The sequence below is a fragment of the Strigops habroptila genome, chromosome 15 (assembly GCF_004027225.2).
Source record: "Strigops habroptila isolate Jane chromosome 15, bStrHab1.2.pri, whole genome shotgun sequence".
Taxonomy (NCBI): Eukaryota; Metazoa; Chordata; class Aves; order Psittaciformes; family Psittacidae; genus Strigops; species Strigops habroptila.
The window spans coordinates 7,099,422-7,126,503 of record NC_044291.2 but is presented as its reverse complement, the minus strand read 5'-3'; the positions used below and the strand labels follow the sequence as shown (position 1 = coordinate 7,126,503).

General features: G+C 42.6%; 1 long non-coding RNA gene across 1 annotated transcript in view; it reads right to left on the bottom strand.

Moving 5' to 3' along the window:
- The window catches only part of LOC115617166, a 32,094-nt gene extending 7,399 nt beyond the window's left edge, over positions 1-24,695 (bottom strand). The window contains exon 1 of the long non-coding RNA XR_003994524.1: positions 24,627-24,695. This is a non-coding gene — a long non-coding RNA (uncharacterized LOC115617166). The remainder of the gene's footprint in view (positions 1-24,626) is intronic.
- Between the last annotated feature and the right edge of the window lie 2,387 nt (positions 24,696-27,082).

Below are 27,082 nucleotides of genomic sequence, written 5' to 3'. Positions count from 1 at the left end.
CTTTCTGAAAGGCAAAGTCACCATAGAATACTTCACCATGAATATATCCTTCCTCAAGGCAGAGATTTTATTGCTGCTTTATTAAATCGCCACAGGACAATATCACTGCCCTGAAAACGATGTTAGGGAAGTGTGTGTAATAAATGCATGAGGCAGCACTCTGCTGCAGTGATGTGATTTCTGCTATGCACATGCACCATGCCATTTTATCATGACTAGAGTCAGCAAGAGCAGAGCTGGTGGAGGTCCCAGGGATGTTTATGAGAACATCAAGGCTATTGAACTGTGAGGAGAAACTCCATCCTGGAAATGGCTTCATAGCAGGAACCATTTCCATTTCTGATTTCACTTTAAACCGATTGCATCTGTTTATCTATCTTACCACCTTGGCTATGCCTATCATTGCATTACTGAAGGAATGAAAAGATTAAGCACTAAAGGGTGATAAGGTGTGTCTTAGTTATGCTACTGATGAAAGGAAAACATGGTTATAAGTTAAATCCCTGGAAAGAGAATCTTCATGTCAGATTTCCAGGGGCATGCCCTGCAGCATCCTGCTCACTGGAGGTAGAGACAACCTCTATAAAGAACATGTCATGCTGGATGCCACTGATTCCATCCTCCATGGAGCAAACACAATGTATTAAACCCTGATACAGACAAGCCATAGTTAATTCACAGATTTCATAATTAGAAGCAGAACTTTTTAGTTTAGTCTTTCTATATATGCATCATCCTCAGGGGTCATTGATTACTTTAAAAGCTAGGGTATTTTTCTTGTTTTAAGAGTGGATAGCTACAAGCTTTGCTTTCTTTTAATGCAAATGATCTTATTTGGACCTGCTGACATCAGAAACCAGTGCATGCATTCCAGAGAAAAGAGAATATTGCATCAGCTCATTTTATGAGCTCTTTAAGCTGGGAAGGAAAGGAAAAAATAGAAAGAAAGGATAACAATCACAACCATAAGAGAGGATTTGCTAGCTCTCTGTCCCCTGGCATTCCCTCCTCCTCCCTTCTGCCTCCTTCCATTTCCATTGCTTCAGGGACTTACTACAGCCATGGGATTAATGGACACCTAATGCCATCTCTGCTTTACAGTCTGGAAAGTCTCTTGTCTAGTTTACATTGATTTTTCTTTTCTGAAGCATTTGCAGAATCTGAGATACTGATGGTGGGAAACATAGATAAAGAGAGAAGACGTGAGAAAGAGATACATCCTCTGCCTCATGCTCGCAGGACTGAAAATGCTTCTAGACTTTGGAGCCTGCAGATACTTCCAGCAGCAAATACCCACTTACTCTTTCCTGCCATCACAGAGGACATAGGAAGGGCAGCAGTGATAATCTTGCTCTCTGGTGGGCTGGTGTTATTCATCACTCAGGAACGGATAGGGAACACATTGCCTTACAACAATTCCCAGTGCAGTGAGGACTCTCTTGTGTGATTTGGCACCGTGTTTCTTTTTATTGTAGTTCTATTTTTATTATAATTGCTATTAGCAAGACTAAGGTAATTTCCCAGGATCTTCTCCATAAATGAATGGACACAATGGTCATACTCATGAAAAAGCTAATACCTACCCTCCTGGGTGTGCAGAAAACAAGATGTTCAATGCAGAAGAGCGATGGGCAAATTTCACAAGCCAGAATGACATCAGAAACACTAGGGGAGGGCTAGGACTAGGGGTTTTGTGAAACTAGGCTTTTACTGGGTCATCAACCTCTCTGTGCACTACTGAACATCGCACCGTCTCAGGTGACTCTGCTCCAGTCAGGGAAGAATGCTGTTCTCTACTAAAACTTAACTTTCTACAAAGGGAAGAGACAGGAGGAAGGACCATAGCTTACTTCTCCATTTACTAGCATTGCTCTTTCTCCTAACAAAGTACTGAAGTAAAGCAAGGCTGCTGTACCATGCACCTATGGGGTGAAATGACCTGCAGGCACATCAGCAGGTCAGATCAGATCTGCAGTCCCCAAAACCTCACCACTAACACTGCAGTACTTGACAGCTCTGCAATATTTTGTTTATTAGTATCACATGCAGGTGTAGCCCATTAGAAATACAGAAAAGATGGATGATCTTGTAGTTAAGATGCTAAACGCTGCCTGAAGCCAGGCTGGGTTTTAGTAATAGTGACAAAAACACAGTGTCAGAAAGAACAGAAGGAAAATGCCATTCTGTGACCATGACTCTCTCTCATCTGCAGCGTATTTGGTGACAGCTTTGTAAAGCTGTTGGAACAGAAGACGGAGGAAAAGCTGGAAATGATGCATAAAATTAATCCAAGACCTGCTGGGGTCCATCTCCCACTGGGTCAGTGTATGAGTGAACCCTCTGAATAGAGAGTTCTGAGTCTGATTTAGATATTTGTGGTATCTTGAAGAATCTTTGAGGTTCCTTAACAGTCTGGACTCCCTGTTAGGCATCAGTTTAAGTGTGCAGCAGAGAGAGAAAGGGAGGAAGACTGATGCCATCCCATCTCCTTCACTCTTTGCCATGCCACTCTGTGCGAGTGATACCTTATATTTCGGGATCAGTAGGAGCCATTCGGATTTGAGTGATGGTGCTGCTCAGGTGGTTACAAAGGCATCTCATTTCCCTTCAACCACCCCATAATGCAGTCTCATTATCACAATACCCTATCATATCATGCCAGCATCTCAGTGCAAGTGGGTCATGAGGCTTTTTTCGCCATTCTGAGCTCTCAGTTCCAAGCAGTCCTTCTCACTCTGCCATGAAAGGGAGTAAATTGTTGTTCAAACAAGTGTGACAGCTTTGTAGAAGACATTTAATGCTTACTATGGAGCTCTTGACAGAAATGAGCTATTCCTTCCTGGGCTCCTGACAGACTGCTGGAGAGTCTCAGGGGGGGAAAAGAAGAGATTTATCAGAAAGTAGGTTTTTCTACTACAGGCAAGGCAAAAAAAAGAAACAGGAATGTGGCCATTAAAAAAGAAAAAAAAGCAGGAAAATGAAAGGAATCCTGGTGATAGGTCCCATTTCCCATCTAGCTGAAGAAAGAGACTCTCAAACATTCAGATTAATCTTGGGAAATAACTGGTATCTCAATATTTCATTGCAAGAAATTACACGTTGTCATTCATGATTATTTATTTTTCCTCCAGTTGATAACTACATTCAGGAAATTAAAAGGAAAAATAGCATGTGGATCTGTCAGGAAAACTATGAGGAAAAAGATCAGCAATTAAGGAGAAATAGTATGTGTATATCTCAAATGCACTGTTTCTTTTCCTGTTTAAGGGAACCTCATTTGCTGTGTTTTGCAAGGCTGGGTTTCATCCCTTTTCCACGTCCCTATAAAAACGTGAGCTGTTTGAGGTGGATCCTGCAAACCTCCAGTGTTTCTTTTCTTCTGCTTTTGACATTCCCAAAGTTCTTATTTTTGTTCATCATTCACCTCTCCTATTGTTTCTCTGTGAGCAAGAAGAGTTAGTGCCTTAGCTGACTGCCTGCTCAGTACAAACAGTGAGGAAACAGTTTTCCAGCAGTCCAAAGTCTAAAATCTTTATCATCCCGTGGAGTGAATCCTGAAGGATAAACCAGTGGGAAGAAATCTTAGAAAAGACTTTTAAAGGTTGCCTTATTCCTGTTCACTTCAATGGAAGTTTGGCCTCTAAACTCTTCAGTTACACTTCGACAATTGCACCCTCCATCCGTGTATTACCAGGTTCAGAAACAATAAAAGAAAGGAATTAAATCTTGAATGAACATTATTTACTACAATGTGTTCAGCAGCTGATTTGCAAAGGCTATGAGGTGATCCAAATTCTCTACACCCTGGACATGGCCACAAGAAAGGCTCAATGCTGTAGACACTCTGAGATGGATGGGCCGATGGATATGGTGCAAACTGCTATCCTTTCCCTAAAGTCAGGGGATTGATGCTGAATTTCATCACTTAAGAATCTGTCCTTGAATTGTCAAAACTTCTTGGAAAATCCCTTAAAAGCCCCAGACTTTCCCCACTGGACAGTAAAGGTGTTCAGAGTTTGAAATGTTTGATGAGGTTTAGATGTTCACAGTCCCGTGCAGGGAGAGAAGGAGTCTCAGAGGTCTCACAACACTGGACCTAATCTAAGGAGTGTGGGACCATCCCTGGCAAGTAGAGGGGGAAAAGAGAGAGGAAGGGAAACTCTTTCTGTCAGTAACTGATTGCACACAGTGTTAGTCTTCTCTGAACTGTCCATTGCAGATCCAGAGCAAAGGGACAGACCTCAAGGATGCTTCCTCAAAGCTTTTCCTGAGGTCCAGAGGTTTGCCCTTCAGTTGCATGAGCCCTCCATTTCAGCCCACACTGTACCAGTAATCACACTAGCCAAGTCCAGATATAACGCGCTCTTTATTGTTTTATTTCTATCACAAAAGTGCCTCTGAGAAATAACAAAGGATCAACACCCTGTCACATTAAACATCTTAAGGAAAGAGAATAGAAAAGCTAGACTGTGCCCCAGAGATCTCACCATTTAATTGAAATTCCAGGAATACACCTGGATTTGAGGAAAGGTTCAGTTTATTTTATTATCCTGCAAACCAGTTTTCTAATGTTCGTCAAGAAAGAAAGTTTCCTCCTTTACCCCTCCATTCTAAGTAAAATCCTACTTTCTTCCTTCCTCTTTTTTTCGCCTCCAAACACAAGAGGAAAAGAGGATGAAAGGTGAGAGCTGATTGAGTGAGCAACAGCAGGGGCAATAGATGAGTATTTATCAACATTCCTCTCCTTTAAAGCACATCTATTCTGAAGCTGCTGACAGAGGTCTTGCTGTAACTACTGGAAAAACCTCCAGGAGCTAATAATTTTATGTTCAGGCTTATGTAAAACCAGTTTTGATTAATTATTGATGCAAAGTTAGGAAAATGAACATTTGCTCTGCTTTGGCACAGGCCTATCAAATAAATGAAGCTGCGGCTGCTGCACAGCACGTTTTTCAACCCCTGTTCCCACCTAGCAGCTCTCTGTTAGCAGGGGCAGCATTGGTTCCTCTTGGGGGGCAGTGTGTCCCCTCCTATTGCAATGTCCTTTGGAAAGCTCCTGAAGTCTAGAAGAAACCATGCCAGGCAATACCAGCTTTCCTTATCCGCCTCAGGCAGAAGTGGACCATATTCCCTTTCATGTGATCACTGAGCTGGGCAAATATGCCTCTTTTTTTCACTTTTGACTTAAGATTAAGTGCCTGAAATCTCTGTCTTATTTTGCCATTGCTTTGTGGAGCTGGCTGGGTTTCAACCGAAGGCACAACATTCCCATGTCCAGCATAACACTCCTGTGGGTTCCCAAACGATATATCCATGCACAGAAAACAGTGTTGACAATAACTGCTTAGCAGATTCAATCCAATTCCACCTAATTAAATAGGTTCAGCAGCACAAAGACTGCAGAAGTGGCCACAATCGCATGCTAGACACGCAGCTGCAGAGCTGCAACATGCACTTGTAAATGGTGCAAAAAGTACATTTAACCTTTGTTTTAGTGGAAGTTGCCCCTTGCAACATAAAAAATCTCTACAGTGCACATATATAAGGGCTACACTTAAGCTTGATGCCGACAATAAGAGTCAGACTCAGAAATAGATGCACACCTCTGGTCTACATATCTGTATTCCAACACCATGTGAGATGCACACAAACCTCCTTTTCCATTCTGCAATGCCATTTTTTGCCTGGATCTATCTCCACTGGTCACAGTGGGAGCTATAGGGGGTGGAGAGAGGAGTTTTATCAACTGCTTCTAGGTAACCAACCAGCCTAAGTCATCTTGCCCATTAATGAGCATGTCATATAGCCCTGCTATTCACTTCATCACTTTCGTGTCCTTTCCAGAGTGATGCCATTTTACATCTCACAGCCTTTTATAAGCTCCTGATGTCCAATACAGATAGTCTCTTCTTATCATCTTTCTCTTTTTCTTTTTAGCACTCCTGGCTTCCCAGAACCATTTTCTAGGGTTTTTTTACAATGGTTTCAATTCTTAGCTCTTCACTCTTCCAATTGTTCTTTACAGATATGGAAGGTGGGTGACTTAAAAGCGCCCTGGCTTAATTCAGCTCCCCTTGAACTCACTAGTATAGAAAAACTGAAGTGCACATTTCCATTGATTTCAACAGGGGAAGAGTAAGGTGAGTGCATTGGGCTTTAGAAATCCCCCCCTTGATGTTTTCCCATCACCCTGTTCCCTGTCATTAGCACACTTTGTACCACTGCTCCCAGTTCTGTTTTGAAGTATGCTCCTATTTTCATTCTTTCTCACACCTTTCCATGATTTAACATGTTTGATTTTCTTTTTATGAATTTTGTAGGGCTGTAGCCCTGTCTTGTGGAACAATTACCACTGCTTTGTAATGGAGTTATTCTCAAGCAGAACTTCATTTGCCTACGAATGTATCATACAGCCATATTATGGAGGCATCACAGGAAGCCTCACAGCTAAGTAGCAAGGTTTTCCTCTCTTGGACAGTCAACACTATTACCCTCAGAACCAGAGGCAAATTTTTAATGAGAAACTTTCAAATAAAGGCATGCTTGACATTATAATTAACATGGACTTCAGGTATGGACTGTTTTGTTAAAGGAAAGTAAATTGAGGCAGGTTATAACTGAATTTGTTGCTTCTCCTTTGGTTTTCCAGCCAAAAGAGTCTAAAGACCTGAAGCCAAATCCTTAGCACAGTCCCACCACTTAGGTGCTTTATTCACCTTCAACATTGTCCCACGAAGCACAGTGATTTCCAATGTTTTGCTGAACCTCCGGTAGAAACTCTAATGAGTGTAGAGGCCTGAAGCTGCACCAAAAGCCACCACCAGTGCCTTTCCCACTTGCTGTTCTCATTGAGTATAACCCAGACAGCAGATACCTTGTCTGAACTTGGGTGCCAACTTATAAAAATGGCTTGTGAGGCCTTATTGATCACCCCTCTCCAGGCGGTTGTACAAGACTTTCTTCCCAATGCCCAAAATGATGTCTGAAATCAGTTTAGGGAACAAGCAAGTCTTTTAATTAAAACAGTCTGTTATGATGAATCTGTTATTACAAAGTCTTACCTATGTAAAACATTAATAATACAAATTTCATTTGTTTATGTCAGCACCAAGCATTAATTTTTAATGGGGAAACGTATGAGTTATGAAAGGCATTAATGCAAAACAAATCACCAGCTGAGAAGGGAAAGGAAATCCATTTTTTAGGGTAAGCAGTGGAATGAAATATTATTGTGGTTCTAACCAGAGAAAAAATATTTCTTAGGGCTCCAAGAGCAATTAAAAAAACCCACTGAAGCTTTAGGTGTTATCATCGTGCTTAATGTTAGTTCTATATCCAGCAAAGTTTGTGTCCATTTCATCCAGCCCATGCCTTGATACCATCTCTGAGGAAGCCTTTTACACAAAATTACTCTAATTGCCATGCAACAGCCATGAAAGCAGATTGGATCCGTGCTACATAACAACCATCTTGCTGCTGCAAGTGAATGAGATCACAGAGAGCCCAGGAGGTAGTCGTGCTCGTTTGGTGGGCCTGATCCATCACAGATGTAAATGGGAGGTACCCTGTGTGATTTAGGAGTCACTCCTGCTTACACCAGCAATAAACTAACTCCAGGCATTAATTGCCAACTCATTCTTACAGTTTATGATTATAATTCTGCAGGATAAATCAATACCAAGGCATTTTCAAAACAGACTGTAAGGTTGTGGTGGGCTGGTCCTCGGTCTGAGGCAGAACTATGGAGCAATTGTAGCCTTCGATAGGACTTTCTGCAGTACCTGGCATCCGCATGTTTAACCCTCACTCTTGCAGTGGTTTCGCAACAGAGAGATGGTATTAAGCCCTGGCAGAGAGAAAATGGCAAATCCTCAAGTGCTTAGTGACCAAGTCTCACTGGTACTGAGCCAGCTCTTTAGCAGGGCTTAGGATGGCAGGTTGAAAGGAGTTTCGGGCAACACAACCCCTGCTGCCTCTGTCCAGAGCAGTCAAGAGCATCCTTTACCACACCAGTAATCTCCCTAATTTTCAGTGAAACTGTCCAGATGTGTACAGTGAGGCCATGACTCCTTTTCTTATCAGCCTGCTGTGGGAACCGTGGCTGTAAGGGGTTTACAAAATGCCCGTGAAACCTAGAAATAGCATCTATGCATAGTATAGACATATTGGGACCCAAACCATTGTGTTAACAACAGTCAACAGGCTGGATGTTGTGCTCTGCAACAACAAGGAACACAGACAGCAGATTTCAGTGGTGGGATAGGATGAGAGTGGCAAAGCAGGACTCAGAAATCACTTGGCTTCTGCTCAAAGGGCCATCATATGCCACACTGGGCTCACCATGGCACAGCATATTTAACATTTCCTTTTGTTACCAGCCTAGCTATGGCTGTTAAAGGGATGCTATAGAGCTATAGAATGGGGACATCATGTGTTTTTAAGTTTTATGGTACTGGACTTTTTTCCCTAGTTAAGACTTCAGCAATACAAGCAATACATCTTGTAGCTCCCATCTCTCTCCCACACTCTTCCTTTCTCTTTTTCTATCTTTCTTTCTTGTCTCAGCCTAAAAAAGTTGCTGATGTTAGCAATAAAGCAAGAGTTTAATATCATGCTACAGGGTGCTACAACAAACTGCCCCTTGGTTCCATTGATTCAACAGGCCTGAAATATAGGAAGGCATCTAAGGGAGAAGAATACAAGATGAACTTTGCAGTTATAAATTCTGTAATATTGGATTTCACCTAGCACATTTCAAGGCTGTGCTGTGTCGCACCAGCCTCTCTCCCTCTGATCCTACAGGATCTCTGTCAGCTAAACAACAGGTTGTTGTTGGTGAAACATTTAGAGCAGGTCATGATATTTCACCTCAACAATAGCCCTGATACTAAAATGTGTGACACATCCATTGCTTCATGCCTCCGATAGAGACACACCACCCAGCCTGAGGGTACCAGAAACCTGGCTGGAAGCAATTTAAGGTTGTTTTCTTTCTCCCAGCATCATTGTGTGAGGTGACATAAATAGAGGAGAGCTTGTGGCTGGAGAAGAGCACTTGCTATATCAAAGACTTGATAGGAGAAGCAATTGCAAAAGTTTTGGGCATGTGATGCTGTGATCTGTTATTTCTTCTCCTACACACACATTTCCCCTCCCATCTGTAAGTATCCATTTGATAAGGTTACAAAATAATCAAACCTTAGTCTTTTTCTCCTTTTGGATACATAGCAAGTTCATTTGCAAAATTCGTGACTTGAGAAATGAGATTCGGTTTACCACACAGCATTTAAGAAACTATCAACTTGCCATTCCCTTCCTCTTGAGGGGAAGAGTCCAGATCACTCTGAAAGGCTTTCTGACAAGTTCTCAGTCTGACACTTTTAATGATGTTGCATTTATATTAAAATGAAGTAGGCAATCATGTCCATGCCATCCTCTTGCCCCTTGAAATTAAAGTCAGAGAAGGAGCAAAACAGAATAGCTCATTACATTGTTCTACCACTTCAGGGGTTGACTTTGACCTTCAATATCCTTTGATTTGAGATTCTGGTAAATTTAAAAGAGGACAAGGCTAGTGCCTGCGTGTGGTGCAGAATAGAGTAGGATATGCAACTAATGATATTTGTATTGTCTTTCTTTAACAATGATTTTGTACTTAATCTGCTTGCTAGCTGTTAATTCTGCAGGTGAAACCTCATGGCCATGTCCCTCAGCCAGGCACGAGGATGACAGGCTCATGTTGCAAGACAAAATGCTGTTCAACATGATGTTTCTCATGTTAAAATTCTATCAAATGCCCAGTGGTCAACCAGCAAAGTGAAAACCAAGCATTTGTGGTGTCACTTTGCCCAGAACACCAAAAGGTTTTTATTCCTTAGAAATAAGGGTGGCTAGTGGAGGGAAATGAGCAGTTTCTGGCCTGGGTTCCTCAAGCTGCAGTCTTCCTTGAAAGGCAGCACAGAACTGGTTTGTATGTGTTAAAGTTTGTGTATAATCAATAAAAAGAACTTGAGATCTACTTGAAAGAGGGAAAGGGTCAGTGCTGATAACCTTCACAATTCTTTTTATGTATTATTAATATCTTCTTGCTGGTACTCCCGCAACAAGAAATACGGAATACTAGTCAAAACAGAGACTCCACTTTTCCATTGCCATCATCCTTCCATCTATCCAGCTGTTTTATTTTCCCTTCAAACTCCATCTCTTTCAGTCTATTGTTGTTGAATCCTCTGGGACTGTGCCTGCAAACAGTGAGTACCTTGAGGTAGCCAAACACAAGTATCAGAAACATGCTGCAGTGTCTAGTGACAAACACTATCAACCCCATCAGCATCCTAACTACTACTCTGCGCTCAGGTAGCTAATGGCACCTCTGCAAGACCTTTGTTAAACACAAAGGCTGTGCCTATGCTCAGGGTCAGCTGGATGGTTGGTGTTAGGTACTGAGCTGCAGCTCAGTTTAGAGCATCCACCCAACTGTCTGTTACATTCAGCACTCACACTGCTTTCTTCAGACAGGTACCAGTTGCAACAAAGCCTCACAATTGACTTTTGAGGCATAGTGGGCTCAAATCGTCTCATTCAGAATGAAATTACCAAAGAGTGGGTCATGTCCATCTATAATAAAAACCTTTCTTAAAGCTAAAATAAGCTTTCTGAGGTTGTTTATCAACCAGGAATGTCTCCAGGAACAAGACAACTAAATAAGTACCTTTAACAAGTATATACTTCTCCAAGTTCAGAAGATTAATCATATTCAGAGCTTATAAATATGTAGGATTTTGGTGGTTCATTTTAATGGAGGTAGGAAGAGAAATTCTTGATTTGGGGGGATTTTTTTACACTGCAAACTCTGAGAAGCAGAAACTGGTCAGGAGCACTGACAGCTTTTGTGTGAAAATTTCCCAGCAGCTTTTCTGCTGGTACCAAGTAAATTTTGCAGCAGTCTTGCAGGATAGAATTGAAAAAGGCAAGTTTCCTCCTCTTTTATTCTGAATCAGTAATCCTCTGGTCATCCTCTTGCAGGGCAACTGCCTTCAGGTTTATACCCTCTGCTTCCACTGGTATCAAATACCAGATCTATGTTTCCTTCAATCAGGTCTTTCATACAGGAAAAATGCTCCCATGTAAGGTGTTTGCCAATAGTCATCTTCAGGTTTTCTTCGTTCCGTTATAGGCCAGAATGATTTATTACAGTTATTTCAACTGTCCCTACCCTTTGGCTCTCAAATTATTCTCTTTACTCTTTGTTATTATTATTTGTATTATTGTAACTTCTAGTTGCAGACCAGCATAAGAATGTGCCTTGCATTTTCCACTGCCCAGATTCCTTCATAGGTTGTCTGTTATTTCACTGAGGAACAACGTATGTATAAGCTACAATTTTCCAGTATAGCAGAGCTGCAGTTACCTGTGTAGATACACCACTGAATTCACAGGCATATTTGGTATTTCTTCACATGGATGCTTCATAGTATTAATAGGAGATTGAAGTGTCTGATTTGGGGCATTCACATTCTGAACTGTGTCGGCTCGGATTTATCCTGCCATCTCACAAACTATTGCTTTCAACATCCCCCTCAGGATTTCTTCTGCCTGACACTCTTCCTTATATCATACTAAGGTGTCCTGGGTTGATTCTTGTGAAGAAAGGAGGGCAGCTTGGCCAGGAGACCATTTGTAACCTCATCAGCTCCTTGCACTTGTATTCTCTTGAGACAGTGGTTGCTATAGATTTCATGGTCATCTAAATGTAACCACACCATATTTTTCTGTGTCTTGGAGTCAGTTCATAGCCCTGAGAAAGCCAGGGGAAAACCCCACTCATTTGGCTGTAGATCAGACCATGACTGGCACTTAAATTTGTCAGCACACAGGTGAAACAATGTTTAGCCAACAAGGAAGAATCTGCGATATCAGATGCCATTTGCCACTTGAAAATATAAAAAGCATCCTTTCTTTGAAATGTGATCTGCCCGTAATGGGGTTTCAACATTGCTATCTATTGTTTAGTGCTTACTTTTAACCTGAATTTTTACCAGCCCTTTAAAAAACCCTATTCAGTTTTAATCTCACAGAAAGTTTAAAGCAATTTTTTTATTAGTGCATAACTCTCAAATACCACTTTGGAATGAAGAATTATCTCTCAAGCACTTACTAGATAGGCTTTATTTTCCCGTTAGTTAATCTGACAGTGTTTTATTAATAATCAGCCCTTTTTGTATTGCTATTATGCATTTTTTACTATTAACTCTGTTTATATCTCTAGCATCACCATTATAAAGAAGACTGTGAAATATGTCCCAGATATGCTGGGTAGGAACAAAGTAGATAAATATTGCTAACAAATCACCTGCACTCTTTTGTGTTGAATTTTTCTGCTGTTTATAAATGATGAAATATTTAATAACAGTTTAAAGAAATATTTTTATAAGTGGGAATCAGGTTAGAGTATGGTCTACATACACTATAAGAGAAGAAGGAAGGACTGGATACTCCTTTTTGGATCCTTGCTTATGATTCATTGTTCAAAACCAGCCCACAGCTCACTGCCTACTCTCGCCTTCAGTTGAGTACAATTCTGTAGCAGAAATAGAACAGGCAGAAGCCTGAATCTGGTCTGCTTCCTCTGTTTTAGATTATTCCTCCCTAGACACAGTGCACTGTCTTCATTCTTCATTCATTTAAACCCAGTCCAAAAATTAATGATAATTAACTTAATGATCATGTTGAATTTAATGAGTTTATGCAGGAGGTCTGTGGTAAACCTGTTTTTTTTACAGAGCACAACTCAATTCACTTCTCCAGTGATTCACACCAGCATAAGTGAAAGAAAAACAGGCTACAGAGATCTGGCTTTCAGCTTTTCATTAACCCATACCTCTGACCACTTCAGTACATTTGGGTATTTCATTGTCTACAGTGTTTGCAATCACTCCCCTGGAGTATAATCTTGCAACCAGGATTAACACCTTGTTTATGCCTCCCTCTAGTCATTAAGATTGATGTGGAGTAAAAGTGGTGCTAATATTGATCCTTGTTGGCATTCTGCTGGACAGTGTTTTCAACCCTGCTTAGTGTGCCACTGATCTCTTACCCTTCCTTTGTTGTCTGGCTGGCAGTTTTCCATCTCTGTCAATACCCATCATGCTTTGGAGAATTACTTGTGAGGTGCATCTTACATGTCTCATAGAAACCTAAAAAAATGCTGTCTCCTCCTGTGGTCATCTTCAGAAGGATCTTACCCCTGACCTTGCACTGATTTGGATCCCCCTACTGAGCAATCACGTGCTGCTTTGAACCCCTAAATATCTGATGGGACATCATTTGCCTACAATCATGTATGAGGCCAAGGGAGAGCTAAGACTCAGTTTCCCTGCCCTTCCATAGGAACAGAAATTAGGCAGACTCAGAAGTAATCACCAGTTTTTCTCATTCCCTCCTTTTAAGAGCACTACCACCTATAGGACTTAATTTTGATTTCACAGTTTAAAATCAGCAGTGAAACTGTTACGACCTATCAGACAAAGTTTCCTAAATCCTCTGATAAGATCATATTTTAGCAATGTCATAAGCCTCCTTTGAGGCACAAGACTATTGCTTACCTAGATGCTCTGTTGAGCCCATAAAGGGTGAACCCTCTTATAAGCATTTATCTAAAAAGCTGATTCTGCAGAGGCTAAACTCCCTTGCCTTCAGCGGAAACCCTCCCATTGGCTTCTATGTATGATGATTATTAAGACTGAATTCTTACCACATGACACCCACAAAACTATAAGCTTTCCAAGTCAGGCATATGTATAAAACCAGAAATGTGTAAAAGGAGAATGAGGTGAGCCCTGCTTGGCATTTTAGTGCCAAAAGAGATGAGTGAAATTATAGCTGGCTCAAGCCAACACTTCATTAAACTGGCACAGAGATTTATAGCCCCTTCAGAGCACAAGGGGGTTTTTTCCACCTTTGAAAACATCAAAGAAAATCAGAGAAATAACTATTCAGACTAATCCTCATGACCAAAAGCCCTGCTGAGCAGTCTAAGCAAGAAGCAAACATATCAACACAAATGGGAACTGGCTTCTGAAAAAAAGGTTTGATCCAGAGGGCTGGATGATCACTAGGAGGAGCGATCAGTAAAAAGGAATTCTACTGTATTCAATTTAAGTATCCTTTTTATCTGTTCCTTATCAACAGCTCTATTGACAAGGTCTTCATTGCTTCTTAATTGTTTGTCCCAGGTTTTTTGTGCTTTTTCTGTAAAGGGTTACTTTGAAAAGAGGAGTTCAGTAGCTCGGCTGTGTTATTTGTAACTCAGCCATCATCGATTTTATTCCTTTGCTAGTTTACTAAAGAGCCTGCTTTATCTCTGTTACAACTCCCTCCACACACCCACCAATATTTACTGTATTCTTAAAGCTCTTTCTTATTCAGAACTGTCATTAATTTGTTCCACATACTTTGATCTTCCTCATTTCTTCCACTTCTTCACTTACATCTAGCCTTCAGCAGACTCGAGAGTGCTGGTAGGATAAGCAACACAGAGATGGACCCTATTTCCTACTGAAAACACTGCTGCGAGGCTATCCGTGATTGTTCAGGAGAAACTGGACCAAGATGTTCATCTGTCACTCAAAAGCCTTATGGACTCTTCATGGTGTTTATCTGGTCTGTCTCACACAGGATCAGAACATTTTTTCTTGGGTTTCAGCCTGCAGGGTGTGAATGTCAAATTGCATCATTGCTTACAATCACACCACTCGTGACAATTCATACCAGCAAGAGTCAGGCAGGAAAGCCCTCTCCACTCTGCTTTAAAGAGGCTCTGGTACACACACATGGAGCAGGATCTGTGAGCATTCAGATAATTACAGCCCCCAAGGAATCAGAGATAGGGCTGCATGGCAAAGGCGTTGGCTCTGGCTTTGGGTCAGCAGCCCTGCAAGCAATGATGCAACATTCGGTATAGGACCTTAGTTCTCAATTCAAAGCCACTATAAACAAACAACCCCGGAAACCAAAGCCCTGGAAGCTGAAGGCAGAAGAATTTCAGTAGGCATTCATGTATATAAACCCTTTTGCAGCCATGAGTTGAACCAATGATGCACACTCTGGAGTACTGTGTGATGTGCTGCTTACCCCAACTGAGAAAGGACACTGCAAAATGAGAGTTCATTAAAGGGACCTGAGGGAATTCCCATATGAAGAAAATACTCAGCTCAGTACAGGGACAAATGCAAAAGGAATATGGGAATATTGTATTAAATGACAAACAGGCTGGAGAGGCTGGGCTGGGAGTTCTGCTGTCCGTGTCTCCTGGCAGGAGAACAAAGAGACAGTTGATGGGATATTAAGAAGCAGCAAATTCAAAACTGATAAAAGGAACTATTTCTTCACAGTTTGTTTCATTGCCAGGGGAAATGTCTGAGAGTAAGAGTTTTAAAGGATTGCCAGGGGACTGGCTACTCACTTGGAAAAGGAGAATGCCCAGAATTAGAGCAGTTAATGCTACAAACCCTTACAGGAGACTTCACACATTCCTCTGAGAAAATAGAGAATAAGTGGGAGGGAGGGGGAGATGGATTATCCTACATCTGTGTTGTGCAGTGCTTATATCTCCTTTAGAAGCATCTGACATTAGCCATAGCCATAGGCTGGTAGCCATAGTCATAGTGTGATTCAGGCTGACAATTGTCTTGTTGCCATTTACTGGTGTCTCTTTGTTGTTTCTCTTCCCTCCTCCACCTGGTTAAAGCTGATTAAAAATTCTGCAATTAATTTCACACAACAACTCAAAACTGTTTTCATGCTGAAACGTTAAAAATAGACTCATTTCTTCTTTTCGCTTTTGTTTTTTATTCCTCATGAACTTACGGTGAAATATTTTAATGAAAACATTTATTGCAAACACAGGTGCTAGTAAACAGAATGTGTCAGGATACATTTGGAAGATGTTTGCAATGCAAAGGTTTGGGGAGAGAATGAAGATTTTAATAAAACACTTGCTTTTAATGAAAAATATACTTCTTTTCTTTTTAATAAAAAGGCTGGGTTGGTTATTTTCTTTTAAAAGACCCTGAAAAGTCTTCATCAACTCAAGTCCCAGAGATGAGTTCAAATGGCCCTGAAGGGCATTAGCACAGTGAGGAAACAGTGGCAGGTCTCACCCTAAAGCAGGCACAGACAGGGGGGTGGGATTCAACAACCTGAAAGATTGATCACAGGAGGAGAGATGAGGAAGCCAAGTCCAGCTCCTGCTGTCAGCAGCATCATCAGGAAACCCTTTTTTGACTTGGGCAGGAGCAGGACACACTCTCTGCTCATGCAGGGTGTCTGATGCATCTCCCAGTGTTAGCCTGCATCCCTTTCCCATTGCCAGCTGTGCAGGGACCGCAGTGGGTGTATTGCTGATTAAATTGATGAGATAGGGCTGCTGGCAGCAAAGCATCTTTCTCTCCTAGTCTGTCAGTGCTCTTTGAAATGACACGCTCCACCATCCATTCCTGTGGAGCTCTGGAGCAAGGAGAGGAAGGAACAGGAGATAGCAGAGCTTCTGATCACACAGGAATGGAGAGTACATCACCGTAGTGCATGGAGCAGGCTGGGCTAGGTGCACAGCCATTCTGGAACAAGCTGAGTTACTCAAGGTTTCCTCTCTCTGCTATCTTTGTCCCTTTGCTACATGTTAATTGATCCTTTTTTGTCCTTTCTGGCTGAAATATGTGCTTTTAATGCTCACAAACAATAAATCCTTTCTTTTTTCCCTGTTCACATGGGATGTAAATCCAACCAGAAGGGGGAACAGAGAGGGGGGAGGAAAGGGCTGCATGCCACATTCCCAGCATTACCATAATAGCAGTGATTATGGCTCAGTGCAGCCCTGAATGGCAGCAAGACAAACCCACCTCAGCTGAGCCAACCTGACCAATGTGCCTTTCACGAGGAGCACTAGGGTCTCCAGAACGTGTCAGTCAGCTCGCAGGGGTGCTGAAAGTTGGCTTGTCCCCTGCTGTCAGTACGGCTGACAGATTCCTTAAGGAACAGCCAGCAGGAACGGTGAGGATGTCTAACACCTTCCATCTGCTTTAGAGAAGTCAAATAAAATCAAATACTCGTATGTAAAATTGGCCGCAAGCCTTATCTCATGTGCACACCCGACTGCATCTCAGCAAGGCAGCCTCCTGAGAGTGAAGCTCCTGAAATCCGAGAATCCAGTTGATCTAGTGTAGGCTGTAGCTATGATTCCACAAAAAAGAGCCTCTTGGGTGTCTGTATGCATGGCCTGGGCTGCCTCCTGGCTCTGTCCTGTCTCCAGCAGGGCTCAGAGACCACTGCTTTAACCTTGTGGGTTGATGATACCTGTGTTCAAGATGTGCCACCTCCAGGAAAGCACCTCAGACTCAAAGCTCAGAATGTTACTTCCACAAGTGCCACCTCCTTTAGTCTGCCTCTATCAAAGCCTGGATAAAAAGTCCTACTTGAGATATGAACACAAAGAAGCAAATAGAGGAGCTTGGCTGAGATCTGCTTCTCAGCTGTGCAGGTGAAACATGGGGAGGTGCACTCACCCTTCCATCTGCCTTTTAGTTAGGTATGGGGTGAAGATCTCACTTGCTTTCAGAGGCTTGTGGGTGCATTGCTCCTTTAGATGCTCATGAAGAAGTCCATTCCTCAGTTCCACACCTCAGCCCTATGGCATGTGGTGAGGCTAGGGATTTTGCAGCAGCACAGCTTTAATTTTCCCATGATACTATTGTTGTTGTTATTATTATCATTATCATCAATGTTATCACTATTAAACAATTAAAACTATCTTTATACTCTCTGACTTCACTGCTTTGCTTCACATTAAACAGCTCAGCATATCTAGCTACCACTGTGAGCCAGTAGAATGACTAAGGTCCCCATAAGTTTACACTTAGCAATACATTGTCAATATTGCAAAATCCTTGTGACAGCAGCAGAGCAAGTTATCTGTGCCAAAGAACCACCCCAGAACCACTGCTGAGGTCTGTTGTCAGCAGTGGGTCTGTTATTCCCACCTGCACTCATTCAGACCTCCCACACTGAAAAGGGATGAATCAACAGCCCCCCACCAGCCTCAGCCTGGGTGTGAAGGCAAAGAGATAAAGGTATTATCATGGAAGAACATAAACCCACCTTCCAGAGCCACATGCAAGTGAGCTGGCCATATTCAGCTCTGGGAGCCTAATGCTTAAGACTCAAAAAGCATTTTCAACTAAATTTTCCCATTCCCACGAAAAATAAAGTGTTACAACTCCAAGCTGTTTCAGCAAAGCCTCCTCAACAGATAATCGGATTTACATAATTGGGTGCTGGTTGGACTTCAATAAACCATCAACGTGGCAGTGTGTTTATTATAGTCACGCACAATCACTGCTCTTCACAAATAGTTCCTGGTGCCCAAAATACACCACGTGCAACTGAGGGGAGACAGAGATGTGGTTAGTTCCTATGGACAGGAGAAATACAGAGACGTTGGGGCTAATTGCCATTGGGGATTTATTGCATATCAAGAGCTGCGAGCTCAGTGGTTTGATAATGGGTTGAGGCTCGTTCAACTTGACCACAGGTTCAGATCTAGCCTAGGAAATTTATCAGATAAGTTTCTAGGAGAAGCTGTTTGTGGGTCAGCTTATAATCAGTTTAATTTCTCATCTGCATCAACAAGCCTTGTTTTGATCCTTCTGTCTGACCACAACCACGAAAAGCACAAGTTCCAGAGAGGGAGAAAGAGCTTCACTCTTACTCACAGGCAGTATTTCCACCTCTAGGCCATACAGCTAGAGGGGAAACTGCTGCCATTATGATGGAGGTTATATATCTGAATGCAGTATTGTATTGACTGGCCTCTTTTCACCAGCCCTAGGCTTATGTGCACCTAAAATGGCCTGTGATCTGGCTGTTTCTTCTGCACGTCTGAAAGAGCTAAATGTAGGAGAAGGACAGAGGCTGCCAATATGCTGCTGGTATCTGTGTATGGATAACGCCACATGCTAGGGACAAGCAGTGAACAAAGGCGATTTGTGAGTTGGGAAATGGGATTGCCAAAAGAGATGGAACAGAAATGAGGTTTTAATCCCCCAGCCCAATCTTCTCTGGTACTGCCTGTCTGCAAGAGCAGGATTTTATCACTGTTGTCCACAGGGAACTTTGCTGACCTTCAGTTTGCTGGAGCCTGGCAGAGCATTGCATTTCTCTGAGATGTGTGAAGACAAGTTCTGAAAACACACAGATGCTCCTGTGAGCTGGCCCCAGCACAGCACAATCCATACCAGAGCACACGGTGTAGTCTCGGCTCCACCGAGGAAGGCTGTGCGTAACTTACAGGTCCTGCAAATTCACAGGAATGGGGATATCAACATTTTCTGCCACCGAGCTGACAAAGTCAGACACACTGGGATCAGTGTATTTTCCAGACTAGATGAAAACAACCTTCCCTATTTGTGTTTGTAGGGCTCACCAGGTTAAAAAGGAAGAGAAAGCTGCTTATAAGCCCCAGAGCTATACAACACAGGAGACTGACTTGAGTGCTTGCTTGAAAATTTAGATTTGCTTGTATTGTACAGCCTCCTGCAAGTATTTTCTATACCCGATTCCCCCATCAACCCATCCCCTCTGCCTGCCTGTCTTGCCAGATAGACAATGCCAGCACGAGCATTTTCTCAGCTGCCAATGCCTGTTGGCCTGGGACTTCATTTCTCTGTATCACAAGCTACCAGCAGAAACCTTGTCATTGCAATTTTTCACATATTTTCTTCTGCTGTGTCTTTTTATCTCTCTGAAATCTCAACTGCCTGGCTCATGGCTGTAGGCTATTACTAGGCTGGAACAAACCTTATTCTCAGACCTAAACAAAATGAATAAGGCAAAAGAGAACAGTCACAACAAAGAAAAAGTTAATGCTTGGAGTAATAAGCATCAGAGTTTCCATCTGCACTGGGTCAGGAGGATCAGGAGAGTGAGAAGAAACGTAGGAGGGGACAGCATAGCTGCTCTATGAGCAGCTTGACTGGCAGCTTTGTTTCATGAACTGGCAGGTGACAGTTCCATTAAATTGCTGTGTCCACAATATTTCTATCTCCTACCACAGCAAATTTCACTTAGAGAGGTTGCATCCCAACTGTGGGCTTGGAATTAGGGTGGCTAAATCCACCATGTATACAGATAGGGAACTGACTGTGAGGAACTACATGATGTTGGACAGAGTCTTGGGCGACATGGTCTAGTGTGAGGCATCCCTGTCCATGGCAGGGGATTGGAACTACATGACATTAAGGTCCTCTCCAACCCTAACTACTTTATGAGTAGTCTTGCAATGAATGACCCATGATGAGATGCTAAAGAGATGTCCGTGGGGCACAGGGCTGTTTGACTCATGTAAGAGACATTCTTCCATGTGCTATCTAACAAGCAGCAAGGCCAGCAAAGCAGATTGAGGCAATCCTTCCATTTCCTTCTCTTTTCTTCTCTCCTCTTTCCTTCCCTGCTTTCCTCCACTTGCTTTTATTTCTTTCCTTTCAATTCCTCTCTCTCTTTTTACCATTTCAGCTGAAGAAAAGGGGTTTGTTGTTTCAACAGCTGAGTAAACTTTGAGGGCTTTAAGCAAAATAAATAGTAAAGGCTTTCTCACCAGGTGGGTTTTTCCCTATATCTCAGCTCCAGTCACAACCCTCATTTAGAATCTGCAGCCGGTTAATGAGCACAGAGGAGACATAGGCTTGGTGCAGAGGGTCTCTGTCTATGCACAAACACACACACACACTTCCAGATGTTTCATCTTTTTAAGCAAGATTGGAGCTGTGTGAAAAGGAAGGCTTCAGATTTGAAAATAACAAAGCAGCCCATGAGAAGGGTACTCAGAGCGCTGGGCTTGGGTTGGGGGTTTTTGTTGCCTTGTTTGCTTAATCCTGAAATATTATGCAGAATCCAGCCCTCGAAATGTTCTTATTTTCTTGCACCAAAAGTGGTCTCCAATGAACTGAGCAAAAGCTGTGTATTAAATCAAATGTCTTTCCCTGCCCGCACCCCTCCCTGCTGTAAGCTCTCTCAGCACACTTCTACAGACACACAACTGCTTTTCATAGCAAGCCTATAATTTAACAGCTAATGCCTTGCATGAGTACCACCCTTTCCCAAATTCTCCCGCTTTTCAGTTTCTATTCAAATTCAAAGCCAAATTATTTTAGCTCTACAGTCCTGGCAAAAATGAAATTACAATGTTCGAGGAAGCTGCTAGTATTTCTTTCCCCCTCCTTCCATTCACACCCCGGCAATGCCAAGTCTAAGCCTATTCTTTTTGCCTTTGCTGATACAGTGGCAGTTGGGAGCCAAATAAATACGATTCCAGAACTGGATCGTCTTATTTTAGACACAAGATGAGGTCTGATTCTCAAGTGAGCACCCAGAGATCTAATCAAAATAATACTACTAAGAAAAGCACCCTCTGCATCTACACCAATACAGCTGGTCCAGACCATGGTTTGGGGCTTACCCCTTCTGACTGAGACACATCAAGTCCCAGTTAGTTGCCTGTAAGGCTATTAGTTGGTAGGTAAGACAGGGCTATAATGCAGCAAGGTTCAGCCTTTATGCATTTGCACAGCAAGCTGTGCCAGGAATTTGCTTGCCAGTAAAGGCAGCAATAAGGGACACGGTTTGTTTTCACTAAAATATGGTTGCGAACCTAATAGTGAGTGGAGAGGAAATCCTGCTTCAAAAATACATCCTTAGATACAGCAAACTTCTCTGCCCTTCTCACAGCCAAATCAAGAACTTCCCAACCTGTGCCTTGGCTTTTTAACACTGAACTACATCAATGTGGGAAGAGTTTTGCATCATTTTTCCAGTGCTCTTTATGCTTTACACTGGGTGTGCCAAACCCAAGCCGTGGGGTGCAGCCGTGAAGCTGCACAAAATGAGATACAGTGAAGGGAATTAGGAAAGCAAAAAAGCAAAAGCAGCATCGTAATCAACACCAGGTGTAGGCCAATTAAACAGCCATTCCCATGTGCTCACGGGAGGGCACTCACTCACAATTTACCCAAACAAATCCATGCTTAAAAACTCTCAGGAGTTTCACTGAAAAAATCACATTTCTCTTCAGGGCTCTTTAAAAAATATTTGAAAGCACTTTTCGTCTGTACACACCAGCTCTGCACACCAGCAACAGCTCTCTCGCAGCCCAGGAGAACCCATCAGCCTGGATTAAAGTGCTGGCAGATGCTTTTTCCTTACAAAGGAAAGAGTCCTTCCCGCAGCTCTCTTCCTTCAGCTGCCCCCTCTAATCCTCCACCCAGTTTCTTCAAGGGGGTGTTGGCTTTTGGCTTGTACTTTCAAAAGGTATCTTAGGGGCAGCTAGGTGTTCAAGTCTGATTTATTTATAGGATCCAGACACCCAGCTCTCAGGCTCCTTTGAAGCCCTCCTAGGATCAGTGGTATATTTATTCCAAGCACAGTTTTCCTTCACTGTCTCATTGTTTGATGTGTAAGAAGGTGAACGTCAAAGTAGACAGAGTTTTACCATATCCCATAGAATTCTAGAATAATTTGAGTTGGAAGGGACCTTAAAGCTCACCTAGTTCCAACTCCCTGCCACGGGCAGGGACATCTTCCACTCAACCAAATTGCTCAAAGCCCCACCCAGCCTGACCCATCACTGCTCAGTCCACCTCCATCCTGTCCAAAGCAGCCATCCATTTCTCAGCCCCTTTCACTGAGACATGCACAGTAACTCCAAACATCCATGCCAGCTATTGAGTCAACTGCCACCCCTAGAAACAAGCACCCCACATCCTGCTGAGGTGGAAGTGCACCCCTAGGCCAACCATACATCCCTTTCAACATGCAAGTCAACTTGTGTCACCTGAATGTGGCCCCTAGTTACAACTCTGCTTGTGCCCAAAATCACTTTTCTTTGGCATGCTGGAGCTAGTTAACTTGATTTGTCTGATGGAAACATGGGATAAATCTCGAGTTCACCCATGTTATTGTTCATTGTAGCAACCACTAGTGTTGGTGCAAGATATTTCCAGTCCTCCAGTGCCTTCTCAGGATTCCCCCCATTGGAGCCTTCTTGGAGGACTCTCCAGGGGGCTCTCATAGTCCACAGGGAAATAATACATGGAACCAATCAATAAACATGTAGCAAAGGTTCTCCTAGTGTTTTGTATGACTCTCTCCTCCCCTCACTGCCACACATAACCCTTAGTGCTACATGCAAAGAACTGCAGCACCAGCCAGAGGACAACAACCCACAGGTCACTTCTGTAGAGTACTTAAGCAAGGATAGCACAGAAAAATCTATCCTAGGCTCATAAGACACCTCTGTGGGAGCCAGACTTAGGGACAGGATTCTTCCATCCATGATCTTGTTTTCCAGTTGATAAAATCCTCCTGTTCGACTTTCTGTCAACTGTAGTTCAACTTTCTTCCCTTATACTTCTATAACAATGAATCACATAATCTCATGCTGGCAATTGATTTGCATGTGTAACTAACAGGCGTGGTGGGAAAAGGGTAAAGTGTCATCCTCTTGGTCTAGCCATGAATTTCAAGGCTGCCTTCAGCTATAAACAGTTATTGATTATTCACTTGGAAAGTCAAAGGCAGAGAGGGATGTTGCTAGCTATATAAACCTTGGCAGGACATTGGCTATAGGTGTCGGACTGCCTTCATCACGCTGGCCTGATAGCATCTGAGTAGGTGCTGATCTTTGACCTTGAATTTATGATAACTGAAGAGAGGTCCTGGATCCAACCACAACATAGCAGCAGCTTTGCCTGAGTGCAGTAGGAGATGCACACATCCAGTCCTCTTTGGATTCCTCCTGTTGTTTGTGGTCCTCAACAAAATTACACAAGACAATCATCTGGCTGTTGTACAGCTTAATGCTGGTTGTCATCTCTGTTTGAGGTTGTTGACTGTCATCAGGAGGGCTGTGGCTGCCTCTGCCACTTAACATTAGGATTTATCATATCAAATGTCATCATCTTTGTAGGTTTTATTTTCAAGGGATTTCAGTTCTAACTATATGTTCTGGGGGGGAAAGAAAGTGTGTTTAACATGAACGAAACTGCCTGAAAGCTCTCCTAAGGGTTTTCAGTTTTAGAAACACTGTCAGATTAAGGAAGCAGCTCCCTGAGCAGCAGAACCAATGTAGCTGGGCCATTCAAAGATTCATGTCTCAGGACTAAATGCCCCTTTAGAATTTCTGATGTCTAACAAGGGCTGAGCTAACACTGCAACTCTGGGCCATTGTTAGGGCTCCTCCTCTCCTCCATCCATCTATTTTCAGGAAATCCCCATGAATTTAGATGTTTTGAGAGCTTGACCATTCTCTTGAAGTTTGGAGGTTGTTATGTGGTGTCTGATAGATGCCTGCATGTTGTATCACAGACATCTCAAATCCCTGGGAAACTAAACAAAAACTCTTGGGTTTAGTCTTTCTAACCTCCTATTGCGCCAAGTCTCTTATAGTGATGTACAGTGAGCATGCCCTGCTCCTGCAAAATGCCAGCACACATTCAGTCTGTGCCAGGGCTGAACAGCTACCCACCCTGCAAGGACAATTCACTGTTAACACCCTGCCCTATTCGTGGAGAAAACAATACCTGTATTGCTCTGCAAAGATGATCCTGAGGAGCTGAATCTGCAGGACATGCTCAGTAGGGCTGGCTCTGTCACTGGGGAAAAGCAAGATGACAGATGTTATATGAGGCCGTGGCTGAAAGAGGAGAGAAGCAATATATATGTATATCTATCATACAGCCTGGCTTGTGCAACTAATAACACCAGAGATTAGATCAGTTTTACTAATGCTCATTTCTGCCATTTCCTCCAGGTTTTTATATTCCCTTTGGCTTGGAGTATGTAAATAGACTGATTACCTGCTTCTTGGTTCTGTTTCCAAAACACCACCTTTGCATTGCTTTCACCAGGGAGGAAATCAATTCATGGTGTAAAACCAGTTATATATCTTTTTATTTTTATTTGATGGCTGCATTTCCATCACTTTTATGATTGATGAAGCCTTTAAATCCTGTTCAAAACCTACATCTTTCCTCAGTTCCTGCCACTGTCCATGTAAGTACTAGGAGTTCATATCCAGCGATTCTTTTCTCCTTCTTCCTGCCTATTTCTTTGACAGGGGCTGTCAGAAGAGGTTTCCATCTGTTTCCCAGAGCTGAGTAACCGGTTCATTATAAAGTCAACATGACAGGTTGTGGAAAATAGAATGAACACCTTTCCATAACCACTGTATTTATGCAAAGAGAGAGCAGGCTTCAGCGGGGCTGCTTATTTCTGCACATGTCCCTGGGCTGGGAAAACAGCATGGACCAGAGACAGTAAAAGGATTTTTGTTGTCAGCGGTGTAGAAGATTGCAGCTCTGGGGGGAAAAAAAGAGTTGGGCATTAAAAAATAAAGTGCATGTTAGAGAAATTGGAAAAGATTAGAGAGAAAGTGTCTGATCTAAACGGGCAAAAGCAGTCATGGTCTCAAACAGCTGTCTAGATTTGCTTAGCTTTGAGTATCAGATAATTGAGGTTTCATCAGTCCGAGAGCCTTGGGAAGACAAATTAAAACATAGGCAAGGGAGAGACATGTTCTGAGCCTCAGAGGTCTCCACTTGCAGGGACAAGGTGGTGGTGAGGTCAGGTGGATTTGGGATCCCCTACCAGGCACTTTAATTAGAGACAGTTACATCTCTATCAGGAAACGCTTTCCCTTTGTAATGTAGCTGTAACGTCCTGACCCAACATTTGCCTTGAAAAGGGTGGCTAAGCAAATGTACATCAGTGGGCAGGCTCTGCAAAAACTGGCAAAAGAAAGATATTTGATCTTCCTCTTAGCTCAGTAGGTTCTTGCTGGCATTGCCCCTTCTCATCTCTCGAGGGCAACACCGCAGTGACCACTGTAAAGTCCATAAACACCCTGAATCCATTTGGATGGAGATGACAAAGGTTAATAAAAGTCATACTAAAATCATACACATAGGTCTGATTTTGGGGCCTGTTTCCCTGTCAGCAGATTTTGCTCATATTAGAGGTTAGCGTGTAGATAAAGAGTTTTTCTTTCTTGCTTTGAAGCATCCCTCCAAACTCAATGAGCAGAGATAAAGGTGCAGTGAGGATTGCTCACATCTTCCAGAAGTAGGTAAGTGCTTAGTATCTAGCAGGATTGGTGCCCTAAGCATGCTGAGCACGCACTCCACCTGAAGATCCAGCTGCCTGCAGCTGCACATTGCACCACTGGAACAGGACCTTGGTTATCCAGAGGGTGTGAAGTTCAACATACAGTGAAATCTCAATTTCATAGGGATTTCACAGCTGAAAACATCCTCCTACTACAAATAAATACATAAGAGTTAAATCCCTGCATCAAGCACAACTGCTAACTGAAAGAATGATTCCCCCAAACAGGAGGAAGGGTCTGTGCACCCATCATGGAGTGAAACTACAGTGAGAAATGCAGCTCAGCCCACATTTCAATAGTGTTGGCACATTTGTTTCTGGATCCATCTCAAGTTGTTTATATCTGAAATGGAAACATTTTCTTGGGTCTAAGTAGTATCATAAAAACAATAAAAAGCAGCCGTGACATTTTCTCCTCCCCTTTTGTCTCAGCTGCTGCATCCCTGGCCTTCTCCTGTCTGTATCCAGCCATACTTCAAAAGAAAAGAACCTCAAAACCCTTTTTTCCTGCTTTCCAAAGTTTGCTGCTGCTTGAAATATTGAAAGACCTTTCTCTGGAGGGTTAAAATGATCCTAAAAAGTGCTACTTCTTCAGCAACTCCAAAGTTTTACTTCATTTTAAAAAGAACTGAAAGGAGATCTTAATCAGGAAAGAAGATGGGGAAATGTGTGTTGTAGGAACATTATCTATCTCAAGAAAAGCAGTGTGGATGGCCCATGAAATTAGGCTTTTATCACTCCAGAACATGACTCTCTTTATCACATAGACCTGATCACACACAAAAGAATTTAGCTAGTGCATAAGAACTTCTAATTCTCCCTATCCTAAATCCCTTAGAAATGGAGAAATCAGCTCTACCTGACCATATGCATG